General features: G+C 36.6%; 1 protein-coding gene across 1 annotated transcript in view; it reads left to right on the top strand.

Annotated features, from left to right (window-relative positions):
* The window catches only part of ZMAT4 (zinc finger matrin-type 4), a 338,356-nt gene that overhangs the window by 179,042 nt on the left and 138,837 nt on the right, over positions 1–20,477 (top strand). The gene's annotated exons all lie outside the window — the stretch shown is intronic.

The raw sequence follows: 20,477 nt of genomic DNA, 5'->3' as shown, positions 1-20,477 counted from the left end.
TAAAAGCTTAACTCATTCTGCGATTCTCTGAATATTTTTATTTCCTCTCATTGTTTTATGGCTTTGTGACGTTTCCTAAATTGTTATAAATCTTCCATTTCCATTTATTTGGTAATGTCATTTCTCTTGCTGACTTGAAATTTCCCTGTATTACATAGTAATTTGAATGTATTCTTTGCTTGTTCCTGCTTTTATTTTATTTTACAAGCCTGAACCTTTCTGTAGCAGAAACCTACCTTAAAATTTATTAGTTTTATAATGTTTTTCATATTTGAGGCTAAATTATTCTTCCTTTTTAATTTTTTAAAATTATATAGACTTTTTACTGTTTTTTTTTTTTTTTTTTGCAGAAGAAATTCAGGATTATCTTTGCCATTTTTTTTTTCATTTTTCAAATTCTTGCATTGAATTTGTAAATAAATTTGAGAAGAAATGACATCTCTTGGTGTCCAGTTAGCTAGCTATCTAGCCCCTTTTTTTAGAGCCATTGTTAAACATGACTCGATGTGCAATTCATAGTTTCTGCAGATTCTTCAAGTTCACAGTAAAGCCGCCTGTCCAGGCAGCACCTTTTCCTACCCTAGCTGCCTGGTTTTCCAACATTAGGAGTCAGTGCTTCACATCACAGCTGTGGTTCCCAAGATGCTGAGTCACTGCAGCCTCCCCTGTGTCTGCCCTTAGAGCCTATCTTTGTGCTGGTGAGGCAGACGCTGTGTCTACCAGTGTATAGAAGTGAGTTTTTCCCTAACCAGCTGGTAACTAGGAACGAATGCCACCAAATGGATGCAAAAGTACAAGCAATACATGGTTTATCAGTTCAAGCAACCACATGGTAAAGGGTAGCTGTTCGATTACTTTTTGTTGGTACAGATCTGAGTTTTGGGGAAGGACATTGGGGTGCAGATAGTCTCTCTTTTTTTAGGGGTTTCTTTTTTATGAGATACAACTCTGGATAGGTTTATAATAAAAAATAGTTTATTTCTGAATATAGCTCTTGCTCTAGGTCAGGCACCATTCTAAGTACTTTCCACGTATAAATTCATTTAATCCTCACTAGTACCTTATGAAGGAAATCTTATTATTCTAGTTTTATAGCTTATCTCAATTGAACTCCTTATGTCTTATAGCAGGCAGAAATTCACTTTAAATTCTGGCATCAGGTGGTCTATCAAATTAATTTTTAGTGTGTGTTCCATCTTTTTCAGCCTTCATTAATATTTTAGAATTGTACTTAAGGAAACACTTAGGGCTGCCAGCGAGGTGCATTTTAAACTGGGATTCATATTTTTTTTGTATTAAAGGTAAAGTAGAGATACCAAATTCTATGAAGGAAGGATGTATTACTTAATAAATTCTAAGGCAAACATCCTCGCAACCACTACCAAGTCAAGAAATCGACTTTAGCCCCTCTTCCCATGGCTCCTCCATTTGTCTCATTCCTGTCTTGAACCTCTTTGTCCCGCCAAAAGTAACTGCTATCCTGACTGTTACAGAACCATTTTCACAGGTTTTTGTACAGTTAGATTGCAAAGTGTGCCTTCCTAATTACCAAAGTTTGATCTTGCCCCATTTTTAAGAGCTTGGTTTATTTTTTTCATGTATCTGAGTCTACAGGTTTTTCTCCATTTGCTTTTCTCCTTGTAATTTACCCATAAGAGAACTCAAGGTCATTTGACCTATAGACTTTTCTAAAGTGCAGGTTTTGGGGCGCCTGGGTGGCTCAGTTGGTTAAGCATCCGAACTTTGGCTCAGGTCATGATCTCAGGGATTGTAGGTTTGAGCCCCGTGTCCAGCTCTGTGCTGACAGCTTGGAGCTGGGAGCCTGCTTCAGATTCTGTGTCTCCCTCTCTGTCTCTCCGCCCCTCCCCTGCTCATGCTCTTTCTCTTTTTCAAAAATAAATAAGCATTAAAAAAAAAATCTAAACTGCAGGTTTTGCTGATTGTGTATTTGGGGTTTCATTTAACGCTTTATCCTTTCTATTCTGTGCAAATTGGCAGGTGGATGCAGACACTTGATAGGATTTAGGATGGATGCATTTGGTAAGAGTGTAAATGGTGTTGAGTTCTCTCATCAAAAGGTGCATAGTATCTAATTGTCTCTTTCTCTGTGATGATAGCAGCTGTTGATACTCAATGTCTAGATCCATTAATTCACTGAAGGTTGCAAAATTGTTTTCTTTTATCATTTCTTTTTCATTGATTCATTGGAGTAATTTTGAGCAAGCAGTTTTTCTCATTTACTGTTTGATACACTGTGCTATGGTTCTTTTAGAAAAGGCAGAAAAATTGCTTCAGTCTGTCCTTTTGTTTACCAATTTTCCCATTAAGGGATTGATTCCCTGTCTTTCTGAAAAGGTGACCAAATAAGCTTTTAAGAAATACTGTTATGAATGTGGATATTAAACATATTTGATGGGTTTTGATCAATTGCAATTACTACCTAGTTTCAAGTTCAGATTATCTCACGTTTTGCCAGGGGTGGGCCTCTTCAAGTTTGCCCCCAGACCTTGTGTCGTGACTATAGTAGTGATCTTTGATAGCTTCCTTGTTAGCTGGTATGCAGGATACCCCTGGCTCATCTGACATACTTCCTAGAATAACTTATTTCCCCCACAAAGATGGAGTCTCTTTTAGTATAATGGTATTTCAGGATTGCTAGGGTTTCTGAGTGCTAGGACTATTGTATTGAGTTTGTAATCACTTTTAGGTCTTTTTGATGGGTAGAACTAAGAAATATATATATTTTTACACAGTGCCTCATGAGTAAATACTGATTTTTCCAATTCAATCATGATTATAGGTTTGTACTTACTCTCCCATATTCTTTGGTTTACTCTTTTTCCACATTGAGCATCTTGATTGTCAAAGACTCAGGAAATGACAAAATTTGAATATCCTAAAAGTACTCACTTACTCTACCTAATATTACACACATAATATCTTACAAAATAACCATATTAAATACCACACCACTAATATATTAACTGATAAATCTTTTTCCACAGCACATACTCTCCCTATTTTTAAATTGTAAAACTATATCTACGTTATCTGGGCATATAGTGGTTACGTACTATATACAAACCTCCATTAGTATATATGAACCTCCAGGGATGCCTGGGTGGCTCAGTCAGTTGGGTGTCCAATGCTTGATCTTAGTTCAAGTCTTGACTCAGCTCATGTCTCATGGTTCTTGAGTTCAAGCCCCACATTGGGCTCTGGACAGATAGGGCAGAGCTTGCTTTGGGATTCACTCTCTCTCTCTCTCTGCCCCTACCCTGTTCATGCTATCTCTCTCTCTCTCTCTCTCAAAATAAATAAATACTTTTAAAAAGTACATATGTACAAACCTCCATTCATTTTTATTTTATCAGTCATTATATATTTCACTCTATCATTAGTTCTTATATTGATGTCTCTCTGGTAATTTTGGTTATTTGGATCATATTCCAGTAGATACAACAACAAGAAAGATGCATGAAAACAAAGTTACCTGAGTTCTTGTTGGTTTTCATTTTGACCTTTTAAATTTAAATGTCAGTTTTGCTGGATATAAAAAATTAGGTTTGCATTTCTTTTCTTGAGAATGTAAAATATATTCCCCATTTGTTTTTGGAATAAAACGTTGCAGTTGAAAAGTCTGAGGGTGATTGAATTTTATTTTCCTTATGAATAAGTCATTTTCTCTGAGGCTCAACTAAATATAAAAAATGTTACCCTAAAGTTCAATAATCATTCTGAATCAAACTTCAGGTATGCTCTTTTAATGTATACTTTTCTTAATTTTTATTTTAAGAAATACCAGTATACTTGCTTTCTCCCCTTTCTTTGGCTTTCTCTTTCAAAGAATTTTATTATTCATATATTGGATGCTGTTTGTCTTTTTTAGTTTGTGATTTGCTACTGAATCTCTTTGTATCTCTTTAAAAATTTTAAATATTTTCCTCCATTTTGCCTTCTATTTCTCTTAGAGATGATTCATTGTATGTATTCATATTCTGTTTCTTCTTGTTTAGTCTTTATTTCTCCAGTGATTTATTCTTTTATTTCCAATTGTTTTTGTGGTTCTTACACCACCCTTGTGAATTTTCTTATTCATTTCTTTCATCTCTTGTATTGTTTTCTGGAAGTTTCCTAATTTGCTTTGAAATAGAAGCAATGGAAGGTGACTTACTCATGAGCACTTACTGGCTATTAGAGGTTTAAGTGCTCTGAGGTCCATCAGGTGCCCTGTTGCTTCACTCTATGGTCTTGCACACATGCCAATATCCTACAGTGTCTTTATAACTTTTGTTGGTTTGTGTTTATATGTTTGCATTTTGAGGTTTATAGAAATATCTTGTCACTTAGTTTTGTTATGAATTTTTCTGTGGGATTCTTCTTTGTCTATCCAGTTCTGTTTTTATTGGAAGATTTAGAGAAATTAAAAAAAAACCTGCCAACATCTCAGAATCCTCATCTTATTTTGTTTATATATGTATTTTTTCATCAATCATCAGATACTTATTAAATCACCTATGACAGATAATCTTATAGACACTGAGGATGTACCTCTGAATAAAACAAAATTCCTGCCCTCGAGAAGCATATATCATAATGAAGGAAGATAGGTATTACACATGTATACCACTAAAAAAGTGAGAAAATTGTTAGGTATAAGTAAGCTCCATCAAGAAGATACAGAATGGTAATATGTACTCAATTTTTAGTCCATATATATATATATATATATATATATATATATGTCATTATAATAGTACTTTCTAAATGACAAAGCATGTTTTCATATATTGCTTGCTTTTATTCTGACTTTTATCTCACAGGCAGGGTAGATTTTGTTTCCCATCCAATGGGGAGGCATTTCAGACTCAATAATTGTAAGTGATATGCAGTATATTTAAACCCAGGGCTTAAACTGGCATCTTTTTTTTAAATGTTTATTTATTTTTGAGAGAGAGAGAGAGGGAAAATGCGGGAGAGGTAGAGAGAGAGGGAGACACAGAACCCAAAGGCTCCAAGCTCTGAGCTGTCAGCACAGAGTCCCACACTGTGGATCAATTCATGAATTATGAGATCATGACCTGAGCTGAAGTCGGTCTCTTAACCAACCGAACCACCCAGGTGCCCCTAATTGGCATCTTTTGAAACCATCTGCTCCTCTCTAATTTAATATTTGATGTTTTTCACATCACATGCCACAAAACACTGTGCTGGAGGCTGGGGATGAGACAGTTTTAGCCCAAGGAATTAACATTCCATAAGAGATAAGAAGATGTATACTAATGATATTAGTGTGTGGGGAGAGGGTTAAATGAAGTTCTGCAGGCATGGAGGAAGAATGCCTTTCTGGGGTACAGAGTATTGGGGAAGTCGTTATGAAGGAGATGGTGTTTGAATGACATTTGCCTATGGAGAAAGTGGAAGAATTCTGGGTGGGGTGAGCCATGTGATCAAGGACACATGGGATGTTCTCAGTATAGTTGGAGGATAACTAGAATTCATTTATTGGTTTATTTTTTTCCATCATATACTTATTCAACAACCTTGTTAGCTATTATGTATCAGGTGCTGTGCTGGGGGAGAGATATAAAGAGAGATTAGAAAAGAGCTTAGTCTAGTGAGGAAGAGTACTGCTCTTTACCTTGATACAAAAATGAGGCCTGATGGATCAAATCTTCACTCACTTGCAGTACACAACATGGGTGAGCAGCTAGGAGCTGAGGAGCAGGGAAATTTAGAGCTGGGAATCTGAGCTCCCCTCCTGGCAAGGCTCCTCCTTTGTGTTCCTGACCTGGAAGAAATCAGTTTTCTTGGAGCATATTAGGTATGAAAAGCAGTGCTGGGGAGAAAGACTAGAAAAGTGTGTTGAGAGTTGTTGGTAGCATGCTTTAAATGTCATGATAAGGAATTTATTTTTCCTTAGTAAAGAGTCCTTGAAAGTTTTTGATGAGAAGGGTGATCCAAGATGCCAGTGCAGTATGATGGATATAGTACCACTTTGAATTTAGCCAGACAAGGATTCAAAAGTCAGCTCTAAAAGTATCACAGATTGGCTAATTTCATTTTCCTGATCTGTAAAAATAGGAATTTATTCATTTATTTATTCATAACTCTTTCCTTCATGTATTCATTTTTTAAATTCAATTAATATTTAATAATTACTGTGTTCTAGAGGCACATTGTCCAGTCTAGTAGCCACTATCCCATGAAGCCCATGGACACTTGAAATGTTGATAATTTGAATTGAGATGTGCTGTAAGTATAAAATACGTACCAGATTTCAAAATCTTAGTATGATAAAAAGAATGTTAAATGCCTCATTAATGATATTTATGTTGATGGAAAACCCAAAAGACTCAACCAAAAAGCTACTAGAACTGATATATGAATTCAGCAAAATTGCAGGATACAAAATCAATGTACAGAAATCGGTTGCATTTCTATACACCAATAATAAAGCAACAGAAAGGAAATCAAGAAATCGATCCCATTTACAATTGCACCAAGAACCATAAAATACCTAGGAATAAACCTAATCAAAGATGTAAAATATTTGAAAACTGTAGGAACCTTATGAAAGAAAGAAATTGAAGCCACCAAGAAATGGAAAAACATTCCATGCTCATGGATTGGAAGAACAAATATTGTTAAAATGTCAATTCTACCTGAAGCAATCTACACATTCAGTGCAATTCCAATCAAAATTGCACCAGCATTCTTCTCATAGCTAGAACAAACAATCCTAAAATTTGTATGAAACCACAAAAGACCTTGAATAGCCCAAGTAACGTTGGAAAAGACAACTAAAGCAGGAGGCATCACAATCCTGGACTTTATCCTCTATTTAACAAAGCTGTAATCATCAGGGCAGTTTGGTATTGGCACAAAAATAGACACATAGACCAATGAAATAGAATAGAGAACCAGGATTGGACCCACAGATGTATGGCCAACTAATCTTTGACAAAGCAGGAAAGAGTATCCAATGAAAAAAAGACAGTCTCTTTAGAAAATAATGCTGGGAGAACTGGACATCAACATGCAGAAGAATGGAACTGGATCACTTTCTTACACGTTATACAAAAATAAGCTCAAAATGGATGAAAGACCTAGATGTGAGACAGGAAACCATCAAAACCCTAGAGGAGAAAACAGGCAACAACCTCTTTGACCTCAGCCACAGCAACTTCTTACTTGACACATCTTCAAAGGCAAGGGAAATAAAAGCAAGAATGAACTATTGGGACCTCATCAAAATAAAAAGCTTCTGCACTGCAAAGGAAACAATCAACAAAACTAAAAGGCAACCGACGGAATGAGAGAAGATACTTGGAAATGACATATCAGATAAAGGGTTAGTACCCAAAATCTATTAAGAACTTACCAAATTCAGCACCTGAAAAACAGATAATCCATTGAAGAAATGGGCAGAAGACACGAATAGACACTTTTCCAAAGAAGACATCCAGATGGCCAACAGACGAGAAACATGCTCAACATCATTCATCATCAGGGAAATACAAATCAAAACCACACTTTGGGGCGCCTGGGTGGCTTAGTCGGTTAAGCCTCCGACTTTCGCTTAGGTCATGATCTCGCGGTTCGTGGGTTCGAGCCCCGCGTCGGGCTCTGTGCTGACTGCCAGCTCAGAGCCTGGAGCCTGCTTCAGTCTGTGACTCCCTCTCTCTCTGACCCTCCGCTGCTCACGCTGTCTCTCTCTCTCCTAGAAATACATTAAAAAAAAAAAAAAACCCACACTGAGACACTACCTTACACCAGTCAGAATGGTTAAAATTAACAACTCAGGAAACAACAGATGTTGGCAAGGATGTGGAGAAACAGGAACCCTCTTGGACTGTTGGTGGGAATGGAAACTGGTGCAACTGCTCTGGAAAACAGTGTGGAGGTTCCCCAAAAAAATTAAAAATAGAGCTACCCTATAAGCCAGCAATAGCATTACTAGGAATTTATCCAAAGGGATACAGGAGTGCTGACTCATAGAGGCACAGGTACCACAATGTTTATAGCAGCACTTTCAACAATAGCTGAATTATGGAAAGAGCCCAAATGTCCATCAATTGATGAATGGATAAAGAAAATGTGGTTTATATATATAATGGAATACTACTTGGCAATGAGAAAGAATGAAATTTTGCCATTTGCAACAACATAGATGGGACTGGAGGTTATTATGCTAAGTGAAATAAGTCCGTCAGAGAAAGACAGATATCATATGTTTTCACTCATATGTGAAATTTGAGAAACTTAACAAAAGACCGTGGGGGAAAGGAAGTGGAAAATAGTTTCAAACAGACAGGGAGGCAAATCATAAGTGACTCTTAAATACAAAGAAGAAACTGAGGGTTGATGGCGATGGGGAGCAGAGTAGAGGGGAAAATGGGTGATGGGCATTGAGGAGGGCATTTGTTGGGAAGAGCACGGGGCATTTCATGTAAGTGATGAATCATGGGAATCTACTCCTGAAACCAAGAGCACACTGTATACAGTGTATGTTAGCTAACTTTACAATAAATTATATTAATAAAACAAAATAAAATAATAAAATGAATAAAAATAATTTTTATGTTGAGTACATGTTAAAAGGAAAAGAATTTGGATATATTGGACTAAATAAAAAATATATTTAAAAATTAATTTCAGAAGTTCTTTTTATTTTTTAATATAGCTATTAGAAAATCTAAATGTGACCATGTTTATGGCTTGAACTATATACTCTATACACTGCTGTTCTAGATACTGGGCATATAGTATTGAATAATTTAGTGGCAGGAGGCAGAGAAGTGATTTTAAGTATCAAAGCCATATAATCTTAGAATGTACAATAGGTGCTGTGAAGAGTGTAAAAGAGGAGCATGCAGTGGAGAGGCACTCAGGCTTGAACAGAAATAAGGGGAAAAGAACATAAAAGTGGGTTGAGAGATGGAAGTAGACAGTTTGGGGATATAATTTAGAGGAAAAGGTTACCAGATTTGGGGATACATTTTGTTTAGGGGATGAGAGAAAAAGAAAGAGGAATAAATCCTAAATTCACCTAGGGATGAGTATGAAAGCTACATGTGATAGAGTGTAAAAGGCACCCAGTACAATGCTTGGCACCTATGACTCTTTGAAAATGCCAGCTGGGCTAATGTGTGGAATCTGAGGGTGTGCGTGACGAGGGGGAATAGTGCTGCTATAAGGAAGATCTCTCTGGCATAGATACCATTACAATCTTAAGGTTGCTTCATTTCCATCCACATCTTAAAGGGATTTCCCAAACAGGAAATAAAACTTTTCATTTGATAGATTTTGATATGTCCAGTGTTTTTAGACATTTGTCTTCTTGTCTTCCCAACTGCATCTCACACCATCTTTGTTCTCTCTGGCACATCTGTTTATTGGCAACATTTTTGTTAGCTACTTCTCTTTGTTAGTAGGGCTTATCTAACTTATGTATTTATCCTCTCTCAGGAGCCCTGGCTAATTTCTCCCTTTTGGGGTCTTATAAGTGCTGTTACCATCTGTTTAAATATTTCTTCGGTGACTGAAAAACAAACCAATGCCTTCCAAATACCAAAGGCACACAGCGAATTCTATATCCCTTCTGAGTAGAAATCTTCCTTCTCTCTTTCTTTTATTGTGAAAATGGCTATTTCCCCCCAGTACTATGGAAATGGAGGATTTTTATCCACTGAGTGGATGGTTTCTATCCAACTGACAGGGTATATATCTTTCTAGTTAATGGTGGATAGTAGAAAACAACATTCATACTGGCTTTAAGGTGGACTCTGAAGATGTAGACTCCACCTTCTCCATGGGCTATCCCAACACCACCCACTTCATTAGCCAGCAGAACGCATCCTTATGTGGGCAAACTTACACTATAACATGTCACTGCCACTATATACATATCAGTATCGGGTATGAACTTTATGCCAAATGGCATTTGTCTTTTCCTGAGACAAAGCAATAAGGTTGATAAAAGAGCAAAGGAGAGGTTATTGTATATACGAAACAGATTCACATGACTGAGCTAGAATTGGTTAATGGACGGCTACTCCAAGTCATTCCTTCAGCAACTTGAGAATGTCATGTTTATCAAGTCTCCTGTATGTATCCAGACCCATAGCAGACAATGGAGATGGATGGAAGTAAAATTCCTAAATTAATCTTGTCTTCAAGATGTTTTTGGAGAGATGATTCTAAAAAACAGTAATTAGACTGAAATAACTGAATTTATTAGTCTCAGCAATTAGACTGAGCACCTGGTGGCTCAGTCAGGTAAGCCTTGGACTTCGGCTCAGGTCCTGATCTCATGGTTTGTGCTCTCAGCTCTCAGGGCCTAGCCCACTTCAAATCCTGTCTCCTTCTCTTTCTGCCCCTCCCCCACTCACACTTCCTCTTTTTCTCTCCCTCTCTCTCAAAAATAAAGAAACATTAAAAAAAGGGAAAACACGAATAAAACAATTAAAGGCCAAGACTTAATCAGAACGTATAGCACAGATATTAAGGAGGGGGAGAGGTCAGCAGTGAAGATGTGGGTGAAGTCTTGAAAGGACTCCTGGATAAAATGGACCTTGACGTCTGGATGTGATTAAAATAGACTGGGAAGAGAGAGAACAGCATGACCTAAATGGAGTGGAGCAAGGCACAGGGGAGAGACAGGGGCAGACAAAATTGTTCAGGACCCCGCAGCCAGGCAGGCAGCATGACTCCCGGGTCTTTAGGTCCCAATAAAGTAGGAGAGAAGGAAAGAGGCATTCTTTCCTTTTCCTGCCTCTTTTCAAAGTTAAATATCAGAGTATATGCAACAACACGCACAACACTGGAAGTATTTACATGTATTGGACATTTCATCATTCTACAGGGTATGCGTTGAGAAGTCCAGTTACTTCTGCCTCTAGCAGGGGCTTTCGGATGGCTCTTGCCTGAAGGTGTAGCTTAGTAGCAGCTGCAGGTAGAATTCCGTTATAGCCTTAAAATGCCTTTAGCCAAAATAAACATCAATGACCAGAATTCCAACTATGGCCAGCTAGTGCTCAGAGGGATTCTGAGTATTACCAGGGAGCCCACATGAACAAAATGATTCACATTATTGTTTCCTTTCTCAATGAATCTACCTCTAAGTAGAAGATGCCCAGAAAAGAAAAGAAAAGTTAGGCTTCTAGTGTCATTTCTTTGGGCTTTTGAAAACATTTAAATGCATCTCTTAGGGTTTTTTTTTTTTTTCTATAACACCTTTATTGAGATATAACTCATATATCATACAATTCACCTACTTAAAGTGTCCGATTCGAGAGTTTTTAGTATATTCAGAGTTTTATAACTATCACCAAATAAACTAGAACATCATCATCACTAGAAAGAAACTCCCTTAGCATTTGCTCCCCATCTTCCCTAACTTCTCCCTCCCTGCTCTCCTATACCTTGACAGTCACTAATCTACTTTCTGAATTCTAGATTTTTCTATTCTGAAAATTTCACATAAAGGGAATCATATAATATATGATCTTTTGTAATTGGCTTTTTTCACTTAGCATACTGTTTTCAAGGTTCATGCATATTGTGAGCATATGTCAGTACTCAATTTTTTCTTTCTGATAATATGCCATTGTATGGATATAGCACATTTTATTTACCTGTTCTTCAGTTGATGGCCATATGGACTCTTTCCACTTCTGGGCTATTATGAAGTATACTGCTATGAATATTTATATACAGATTTTTAGGTAGACATGTATTTTTATTTCTCTCAAATGAAATATACATTCATTTCTCATTTTTCATGGTACTTATGCTGTATAAAGCCACCAACTCTGAATGAGCAAATACTAAGCCTGTTCTTCTAGAGAGAATACAGGGTTAAGTGCCTGCAAGTTGCTGGTCACAAGACTTTTGTCCACTGATCAATGCATAAACTTGTTTTATGTGTGTTTCTATTTAAAGGTGCCTTATTTAATATATTCCTTAAAATGATTGATTATGTGCAGAATTTCTTTACAATAAAACCCTAGCTGAGAAGACTCTTACACTCTCCTAATTCTGCACAAGATGGTAAATCCCACTGGCTTTTAGCTTTATAACAATGCTGTCAATTATGCTTTTACTATCCATTATTAGCTAAGAATCCACAAATTTGGACACTTTTCCATTTTTTCCATAGCATTATCACAGCACTATCTGGAGTGGTTTCACATACACATCAGCAAATTTCCTCTTCCTTATTCTGGATGTACAGTATTATCAATTAACATGAAATTTACAGCCGGCATCACTTTTACTCATTCCTGAATGAAGCTTATTTAACACATGCATTTCCTCTATAAATCACACTATGATCTCCCTGTGCTTCAGAACACTAGACAACACTTGAGCATCACCCCTGGGGGCCATTTTAAGCAGTGAATTCACCAAAAAAAAGCACAAAAATGCAAAAAATGTGGCACTAAATAGACCATGAAAAGAACACTTGTTTATAGTATAAAAGATAAGAAGACAGACCATTGCCTTGTTCAACCTCAGCTGGGATCATGCATGTCAGGTGACCCAAACTTTTGGCCCCTCCACATGTGTCTGTGAATGATGACAAAAAAGCGATAAGTAGGTTACACATAAGTCTTTGCAAGTAGGTAAATTCACAAATGCCTAAGTGTGAATAACGAAGGTCGACTATACCTAGAAATGGAATTGTTGGGTCATGTGGTAACTCCATGTCTCAACTTCTGAGGATTGTTTTCCATTGTGGCTGCTGCATTTTACATTCTTGCCAGCAGCATGTGAGGGCCCCTAATTCTCCACATCGTTGCTCATGCTTTTTATCGCCTGCCTTTTTCAGCCTCACGATTCTGGTGGTTGTGAAGTGGTATCTCCTTGTGGTTTGATTTGCATTTTCCTGATGAGGAATGATGTCAAGCATATTGTTATATTGTACTGGTCATTGTATGTCTTCTTTGTAGAAATGTCTATTCAGATCCTTTGCAAACTTTTAAATTTGTATTATTTTCAAATAAAGTAAGGAGACTTCAGTACCACACTCTCAATAGTGGACAGAATGACTAGGCAGAAGATTAATAAGGGAATAGAAGGAATGAGAAGACATAAAACAACTTGACCTAACATACATGTATAGAATTGTCTAGCTCTCCCTTTGTTTTTGTCAGTTTTTGCTTCCTGAATTTTCTGTGTTGTTATATGCATTCATATATTAATTATTTTGTTTTCATGATGGCTCAGCACTTTAGTCATTACACAATGTCCCTTCTTTATCTCTACTAAAATTTTGTTTTAAAGTTATACTTTGTTTGATATTAGTATAGCTGCTACAACTTTCTTGTGGATGCTGTTTGCCTGATATAGCTTTTAATTCTTTTTACATTTATCCATCTGTATCATTGAAGCTAAAGTGTTCTCTCCCCTAGACAACATATAGATTAGTCATATTTTCCTTTTAGTTCAACCTTACCATTGCTATACTTTGATTAAATTTTATATGATTTTCAAATGTAGTGTCATTTTTGCTAAGTTGGATTTATGTCTACCATTTTACTTTTGATTTTTATTTTTAATAATCGTGTCTTTTTTGTTCTCTTATTTCTTCTTTACTACTTTCTTTTGCCTTAAGAAAATATTTTGTACTGCCACATTTGAATTGCTTTAGTTACTATTCTCTATATTATTTTGGACTTTTTCTTTAGTGGTTGCTTTAAGGCTTACCCTATACATCTCACCTTATTGGAAATGTATCCTAGCTTAATTGTACCCAGATATAGAAATGTTACTCCTATATTGCTGTTTCTCTCTTCCCCCTTTTTGTGCTATTATTATGCAAATTAGATCTATTTCTGTAATAACCCCAACATTATATTGTCCTATCTATCTATCTATCTATCTATCTATCTATCAATTGTTAATCTATATCATTTTATATGTTTCAAAGAAGCTGAGAAAAGCAATGTGAGCAGGATATATTTCAGCATTTGTTATATTAACTTTCTTATTTACCCTTTCTGGTTCTCATCATTTCTTCCTGTGGATTTGAGAATTTCAAGCTGGTGTCATTGCCTTGCTCTGGCACAACTTTGCTTCCACCTACCCTCTTTAGTGTTGTTATTGTCAATACATTGTGTTTGTATATATTATTGGCCAACTATAAAAATAGGTAGTTTGCACATATACTTTTTAATTAGTTAAGAAAATAAAGAAATATGCATTTATCCTGTTTTTTTACAAAATTGCCTTTATTTTCTTTTCATAAGAATTTAAATTATTTTCTAATGTCCCCTGCTTTTAGCCCAAAGAACTTGATTTAGTATTTCTCATAAGGTGGATCCGCTAATAGCAAATTCTCTTAGTTTAAAAAAAAATCTCTGAATGTCTTTATGTCACTGAAGCTTTTGAAAGATGGTTTTTTGTTTGTTTGTTTGATGGATTTCTTTTCTTCCATCACTATGAGTTTGCTACCCCTGTGACATCTGGCCTCCAGTGTTTCTGATGAGAAATTAGCTATTATTCTTACTATGGTTCCCTTGTATGTGATGAATTGTTTTACTCTTCTACTTCAGTCTTTTCCCTTTATTTTGGCTTTCAGCATTTTTACTGTGATGTTTTTGGGTATAGATAATTTTGTACTTGTTCTGCTTGAATTTTGTTGCATTTCTTCAATGTGTGTATGGATGTTTTTCTTCAAATTTGGGAGGATTTCAGTCATTATTTCTATAAATATTTATTCTTTTCCTTTTCTCTTTTTCTGGTATTACTATTTTATGCACATGTTGGTATACTTAATAGTGTCCTACATTTCTCTGAAGATGTATTCAATTTTCTTTATTTTTTTCTCTCTCTCCTCTTGGATTGCATAATCTCTATTGATATATCTTCAAGTTCACCAATTCTTTCTTCTGTAAGTTCACATCTATTGTAAAACCCCTTTAGTGAATTTTTCATTTTAGTTACTGTACTTTTAACTCTAGAATTTCCATCTGATTCTTTGCTGTAATTTCTGTTTCTTCATTGATATTATTTTCCAGAAAATTTTTAAATGTTTATTTATTTTTTGAGAGAGAGAGAGAGTGAGCACAAGCTGGGGAGGGGCAGAGAGAGAAGGAGACACAGAATCTGAAGCATGCTCCAGGCTCCAAGCTGTCAGCACAGAGCCCGTCTTGGGTTCAAACTCCTGAACCATGAGATCATGATCTGAACTGAAGTCAGACACTTAACCAACTGAGCCACCCAGGCACCCCATTGATTGATATTCTTTATTTGATGACACATTGTCATCATACCTTCCCTTACTTCTTTAAGCATGATTCCCTGTAATTTTTTGGACACATTTGTAATTGTTTCAAATCTTTGAAGTTGCTTTGAAGTCTCTGCCAGTTAAATTTAACATCTGAACCCTTATTGTTGTTGTTTTCATGTATATAGGGTTTTTTTTGCATTTTTTATAATTGTTGTTGTTGTTGAGAACTGAGTATATTTTAGTTAATATAGTGTAGTGATGCTGGATACTGATTCCTCCTCATTCCAGGGTTTGTTTTTGTTGTTGTTTGCTTATTTATTTTTCCAATGTCTTGGCTAGACTATTTTAATAGTGTATACTTTCCCATGATGTGCAGCCACTAATGTCACTGCTCAGAGGCTCAGCCTTAGGAATGAGACAATCACTGTGGGATGGCAGTGATTTGTATAGAACTCTCTTTGACGGTTTCTTTCTCTGATCTCTATTACGCTTCCTGCCACTACTGGAATCATACTCATCTTTTAGGCTCTGCTAATTGCTGGATGATTGCTCTATTGTATTTGTCAATGCCCTGGAGTATAAATGCTACACAGTGTGATCTAATTAAATACTGTATTTTTGTAAGGCTAGTTTTTGAGTCAAGTCTTTGAAGTTTGTTCTGACTCCAGAAAGCCTCCCCTGAGCTATCTCCCTGGTTCTCTCTGGTAAGCTAGGTGGCCTATGGTTTAGCTTGTTGCTCTAATGGAGCTATCAGCTTTCACTTAATTGCTCACCACCGAAGTCTCCATTGTTTTTGAGAGCAACCTTAGGCTTAAACCTTTCAATACTCTATTTCAAACAAAGTAAGTTCCTTTGGAGAGGGTGTAGGAGCTTTCTGTTCTTACGGAAAAATTTATCAGCCATCGCTGTGGAGTAGGGAACAGAGACAGTGCCTTGTTTGTCCCACAATGACAACCTTGCTTTATTAGTGAGGCAGAAGTGGCAGGGTCTAGTCTTCTCATGTAGAACCCCTGTCCTACAGGCAAGCTGGAGCAGTAGCAATCAGGGTCCCAAAATTCATGGTCTGCTCTGCCTAGGGTAGAACTTCTGTCCTAAGAATGAGGGTGGGTGAGGGAAGAGAGTATCTGATCCCTTGGCTACATTGCCAAGAATTTATCTTCTGCATCTTGGAGCTAAAGGGCTATTAATGTTGGTGGTCTGCCTTCTTGATACACCCTAACTGGAAGCCAAAATAGGAGAGGGATCCCTATTTTCATGACCACAGCCAATCAGAATGGAGCTTCTATCTTGCTTACCTGAATGGTTGGTAGGGAGGGAGAAGATTATCTCTAAAGTCCCATAGACTTGTTATTCTTACCAAGAGTTAATATATTTTTTGAGTAAGTATTTCTTAATTTTCTGTTTGCTCTTGGTATAATTTCCAGAGACTTTAACAGTTGTTTTTATTTTTTAAAATAATATTTAGCAGTTATGGTTGTTTTCCTGAAAGCAATTGTATAGAATTTCTCACTCTGATATTCTGGAAGTGAAAGTCCCTCTATTAGACTTTTGCATGCACCTGAGGGAGAATGAAGACAGTTATCTAAATTAAGTTAAAAAATACTTCTGAAACATAAAAAGGGCTTTCAGGACTTGATTTCTGGCCAGAGTCAGCCAGGGTTTTCTACCTTGATTGAATTCTCCAGAAAACTTTTAACCTTTGCAAAATGCTTTGACTATGCAGGCTTAGGATACTCCACAAACTTTTTTTTCCTTTCAGCAATGTGTACATTACATTGAAAAAGTCTGAAATTTGCCTCCAGTTTGAAACCCATAATTTAGGACAATCTTAGATTTCACTTCATTTATTTGATAGGCTGGGGCCAATTCTTTAATTCTTTAAGCCAGAAACTTTAAATGTATTCATTGAGGTCAGTTCATCAAACTTTATGGAATTTATGCCCTGACCCATGATCCACTTTGCTCGGAGTGCAGTGGGAGACTCCAGTAAAGATGATATGGGTGTAAGAAGCCATTAAGTTGTCATTTAGAGAGCCAAGTATTCTTGGCTAGCACTTTAAATTCTAGCACTTTGCATGGATTTGGTTAGTACTGAGATTTTCTCTGGGTAGCTGTGTCTCCACTGGGGTCATTAAAATAGTAAGAGTTGGTGGTATTTACAGTTGCATTATGTGAGGTATGTTGGCTCCTTCAGTTAATATGTAATAAACATGTCTTGCTGGCCTCAAATGCTCAGGGAACTACTACAGTTCTCTATTGTCACACACTTAACCTTTCTTAGTCCTTCTACAACTATGACATAGCTACATTCCATGATATTTTGTTGCCTAACCATTGGTTCTTCTCTTCTATTATTATTATTTGATTCTTCTTTTTGATTATGTGAACGATATTGCCCAGGAGAGCAGAAAGCTAGGAATATATGTTAAAACTATGATGAAACTAACATAAATTTTAGGACAATATTCCTCTACTTGAACCCACAAGTTAGTTTATAAACTGCTGGTTCCTCTGGTTCTTTTTCTGGCCATCTTCCTCTCAGTCTGAAAGATTCTGGCTGACAACTAGACATCCTTGCATTATTTGTCTCCTCTTCTGATTTTCATGCCATGCAAACTATTAATCCCACAAACCAACACTCAGCCCCGCTTATTCAGTAAACATCTGTAGGCCCCCCTGTGTGACAAGCATTGTGCCAGGTGGTGAGGCTTCAATACCAATGAGATGATTTCCTTGACTTTAAAGGAGTGTTGTAGGCTTGTGAGATCAAATATGAAAATGGACACATGTAATAGTTCCATGTTCTATTATAAAAGAAATATATGTTTCTTTTATATTATAAAAGAAAAGTATGTACAGGACACATAGAGGATTCTAAGGTCAGTGCTCAATTTTGCAGGACAGCAGAGGGAGGCAGAAACAGCTTCATCTCAAGGAAGTGATTATTAAACTGAACCACGAAGCAGATTCTGGGAAGACTGGATTAGACAAGAAGTGATAAAGAGCATTCCAGGCGTGAGAAAGGCTTGTTGATAAAAATTTACACAAATAGGCTTAATTTACATTAAAGGGTTTTTGTTTTTGTTTTGTTTTTATTTGTTTTTTTTTTTCTTTACATTTGGGAGAGTGTGAGTCTAATAGGGGACTATATATATATTTTTTATTATACTATTTTCCTTTTATTTTCTGAGTGCCTTCTCCAATTCTCCTGGTCTCAACCTCCTTAAGAAAAGAGTCATATTCATCTAGCACAGCATCTAACATATATGGCAGTCCTTAAAATTATGTTGAGTGAATGAATATCATAAATCAATTGATCATTATCCAATTTAAATACAACTCTTTGCCCTAAAAACTGTTTCTGAGTACACTTCACACACTGATACCAGCCCATTTGTTGGGTTTCCAGACTTTCTGTAGAAATATCTACATCTTAGAGCTACAGGGAGAAAGGCCAGGCTTGGCTGGCATTTTTGCTAGAAATGCAGAAGGGATGCACAGATTGTAAATAGGTGTAGAGTGTAGGTTAAGCTTTGGCTTATGATCTTGTTCCTAATTTTAAGAAAAATATGTGCTTTGACTTATACATAAGAAGGTGAAAAATGAGTGATTTAAGTATCTACTTTCACTTTGACAGCCTTCCTTTTTTCTTTTTCTTTTTTCTTTCTTTCTTTCTTTTTTATATGCAAGGCCAATATTCTCTAACTTATAGGGTAAAGTACCAGTTCGAGTCTTTCAGTTGTCATGAGGTAGCCACTCCCTATTTACTGGGCTCAAACCCTTCAGTAACTTCCTGATTTGTAATTTTCTGATATTCCTGGGCTCTACCCCCTGCATGGGTCTGTGGCATCTCCTAGGCTTGGTTGCAGAAAAAAACAACTCTTTCATGTACTGCTTAGTCCAGTTAGTTTCCATGGTATACACCACAAAGGTGTAAAAGTGTTGGTGATTTTTCTTAAAATTTTAACTGAGTGTAAGGAGAAAACTCAAAGCAACTCGAAGCTTTAAGTCATTAGCGAGGATCACTCAGTGGACACAGCCTAATGCTTTACCTAGGTTTCCTGCCCTAAATGTTTTCTCTGTCTAGGAAAGGACCTTTAGGGGAGCTCCTCATTCCTATACAGGATCCATTTCCTCTCAGTGGCCCCCTAACAGAACATTTCCTCAAATCTTGCCCATTAACTCTGATAAAGAAGTTGGGGAGTTAGTTTTCTGACTGCCACATAATTTGCAAGGCAACATCTTTCTAGCAGTCTGGACATCTTATTATTCTGCAGAAAATATGTAATTCTCTTTTCTTATCCTATCCCCACCTTCATCCTTCCCTCATGCTATTTTACATTGCGCTCTTTGGTCCTGCTTGGAATAGGAGAAGGGGCTATTGTGGGACCAGATCTCATCCAAGGCTGCTCTTTAACAAAAGGATGCTTTGCTATGACTGTCCCATTGAGGATTAGATTAACTCCTTATCTGAGAGTCCGCCTTACCCTCAGTTTCTAACCAGGCAGTAAGGGAGCCCGTGGATTAATCTTCCCTTGTATAATATAGGTGATTCATGATCTTTGTGTACAATAGCCAGGTCACATGATCTAACAAAGGATTTATTTTTTTCTGAATCATGATTCATTTCCATTGTTTTTACAAAAGAATAAAAATCAAGCTGGATTTAAGTATTCCGTGCCGTATTTAGCTAATCACCTTTCCCAAAGAAAAGGAAATTACACAAACTCTCCTAGAAAATTCAGTCAGCCTGGTCATCTTAGCTTTATGATATACACTCAAGTTAATTATGAAAAATGTTCAACTCCCTAAAGAAATCTTAAAAAAGAAAATCTTGAACATGTGGCCATGTATGCTGGTGAGGCTAAAATTGGTGAAAGATAGAGCTGAATGCCAAATGATAATTTCTGCTAAATAATTCAGGTCATCTGAACTCTGATATTTCACTTACTTTAATAAGCATAATGGGTGCAATTAGAGACCGTTTCCCTTATGGTGCCAGACACATTGTGCTCTCACGTAATTGTGGGCCCTGTTTTTCTTTGGGCAACTCATATCTGCGCACGTGTCCTGCATTCCCCGTGTCTGGCAAGAGTAGCCATCAAATAAATGTAGGTTGAAGTCAGTAACTGAAAATGTTTTGATAATGACTATCATGAAGAAAAAAGGGTTGCAGAGCCAAAACTAGACATATCAATAAGAAAGTCTGTGGTACATCTCATTTGCAACAGAATGGAAT

This window comes from Hyaena hyaena, unplaced genomic scaffold (assembly GCF_003009895.1).
Source record: "Hyaena hyaena isolate Hyena2069 unplaced genomic scaffold, ASM300989v1 scaffold_446, whole genome shotgun sequence".
Taxonomy (NCBI): Eukaryota; Metazoa; Chordata; class Mammalia; order Carnivora; family Hyaenidae; genus Hyaena; species Hyaena hyaena.
This window is presented reverse-complemented; position numbering and strand designations above follow the sequence as displayed.